The 2,556-nt window shown below is 41.1% G+C and overlaps 1 pseudogene; it reads left to right on the top strand.

Moving 5' to 3' along the window:
- The first annotated feature begins 1,013 nt into the window (after positions 1 to 1,013).
- LOC150054503 (small ribosomal subunit protein uS8 pseudogene) lies at positions 1,014 to 1,430 on the top strand (annotated as a pseudogene).
- Positions 1,431 to 2,556: the final 1,126 nt, after the last annotated feature.

The raw sequence follows: 2,556 nt of genomic DNA, 5'->3' as shown, positions 1-2,556 counted from the left end.
CGTTCTCAAGGCTAGAGCTCTACCACTTGAGCCTTTAGCACCGCTTCCTGCTTCTTCTATGTCTGTGGTACTGAGGATTCAAACCCCAGTCTTTGTGCATGCTGGGCAAACACTCTACAACTAGGCCAAACTCCAGGCCCTGAGGAGCATTTTTAAGTTTCCTACTTAACTACTTAATTCATACCCATGGCAACTGTTCACAAGAGAGGAAAGGTCTTATGAAGCAATTATTCCTTTTTGTTTTTTGAGACAGGATTTTGCTGTTTATTCCAGGTTAACCTTGAGCTCACTAGTATTAGCTCAGGCTGGCATTAATTCAAACCTTGCCCCAGCGCTCCATGTGCTAGGTTTACAAGCAACATTACCAGTCTATTCTTTTTACTTCTAGATGAAAGGAAATATTGACGACACTGGAGTACAAAAACAAGATGGAGATATTTTTAAGCGAATGCTGTAGCCACTGGGGGTTATCTGCCTATGTGTTTTTGTCTGGGCTATTGTATAACTGTAGGGAGTAAACTAGCAGAAAACTGATAACCTTGCAGATGTCTTTAGACATACAGTCTGTCCAGTGGAGGGTGATTTCATCTCCCTCTCTATTGTTAAAGAAAGAGAGAGAAGGGGGGGTGGGGAGAAAAGAGAGAAGGAAGGAAGGAAGGAAAGAAAGAGGAAGAGTAAGAAAGAAACAACAGGGCCTGGTTTGTTTCTTTTCGCAAATTTATCTGTTGCTAAATACAGCTTTAGTCTCTTAATCACCAGTAGAGGGCACGAAAAGAGTTGATTTTGTTTGGCTATTTTTTTGTTTTGTTTTGTTTTTGAAAACAACTTGAACAACAGCATTACAAAGCAAATAAACAAATTCCACATTATGGCGCTCCAACAGAATACAACAAATAACTTTCAAGCATCAACGAGGTATTTTAAAATCATGACTTCCTTTTACTTTCTACCTACGGACGTTACTTAAAATAAGATATATGTTTCTCTTTCTGCCATCTTTCAATGCTGCCATCATGACGCACATGAATGTCCTGGCCGACGCCTCAAGAGCGTCAGCAGTGCTGAGAAGAGAGGAGACGCCAGGTCCTCATCAGGCCATGCCCCAAAGTCAGAGTCCGGTTTCTCTCTGTGATGATGAAGCATGGCTACACTGGTGAGTTTGAAATCACGGATGATCACAGAGCTGGAAAAATTGTTGTGACCCTCACAGGCAGGTTAACCAAGTGTGGCGTAATCAGCCCCCGATTTGATGTGCAGCTCAAAACCCCTGAAAAAATGGCAGAATAATGTGCTCCCACCCTCATTTGACTTCCTTGTACTGACCACATCAGCGAACATCATGGACCGTGAAGAAGCAAGATGGAAACACACAGGAGGGATAATCCTGGGATTCTTTTTCTAGGGATTAACACATGCATATAAATAAAATGCCTCAGGGGGAAAAAAAGATACATGTTGAATCGAGCTGGGCGCTGGTAAGCTCATACCTGTAATCCTATCTATTCAGGAGGTGGAGGTCTGAGGATTGTAATTCAGAGCCATCCAGTGCATAAAAATCCATGAGACTCAAAGCCATATAATGAGTGATTGTTGTCCTTGATGTACTATGTTATCTCTCATCTCTTTTACTGTCCTTTGGTTATCTCAAATTGTTACAATATTTCACCCTGTTATCTGATATATTTTATATATGCTTAATTGATTGTTTGAAATAGGAGAGGGAAGGGGGGAAATCAAGTTGTGAGGAGGGACGGGGGAGGGAAATGGGAAACAGAACATGAGAAAGGGTATCAATATTTGTGAAGTAATGCACCTTCTATCTGATGAATATAATGTAACCCTTCTATTAATTACAATAAAAAATATAAAAAATCCATGAGACTCTTACCTCCAATTACCACCAGAAAACTGGAAGTGGCACTGTGGCTTTAGTCTTGAGCTAAAGAGCTCAGGGACAGCACCAAGGCCTGGAGTTCAAGCCCCATATATGTTGAATCAAAACCCCTTTTTGCAACTACTTAATGAGTAAAATAAAATACTTATGAAAGAGGTTAGGCCAACTCTTTAGATTTCAAGTAGGTTCAAATCAGAGCTCTTGATACTCTTACTTTATAAAAGCACCTCTACCACAGGATCAATGTGTCGTCCCTCTCCATGGTCACAACTGGAAAAGTTGATGATTTGACTGGATGACAGGCTGGGTCTGGAATTTTAAGCAGTACTGTTGGCCCTCTCTTCTGTGCTTAAGGCACTGACATTTAACTAAACATCATGGGCAAAGAAGGCTCAGAGAATGTGATTTTATCAGGAGAGTGAGAAATTATTTAATGGGAACCAGAATGTTTTTGCTTTCTACTGGAAAATGGGGGCTTGCATGAAGTCACCCTCAGGCTGATTCCTTGCCAGCCTTTTCATGAAAAGATGGGTGCTTTGTGCTTTGTCTGTTGCATTTTCAGAGAAAAATTCTAGTTCATGGAGACCCCAGTGTTGTGCCACACCACTGATGATGTGTAAGGAAAAGCAGAATAATGTCCATATTGCTAACAAACCTATGGG

Source organism: Megascapheus bottae, chromosome 14, assembly GCF_031878675.1.
Source record: "Megascapheus bottae isolate mThoBot1 chromosome 14, mThoBot2.hap1, whole genome shotgun sequence".
In the NCBI taxonomy this organism is placed as follows: domain Eukaryota; kingdom Metazoa; phylum Chordata; class Mammalia; order Rodentia; family Geomyidae; genus Megascapheus; species Megascapheus bottae.
Note: the sequence above shows the minus strand (reverse complement) of the source record. Positions and strands in the feature narration are given on the sequence as shown.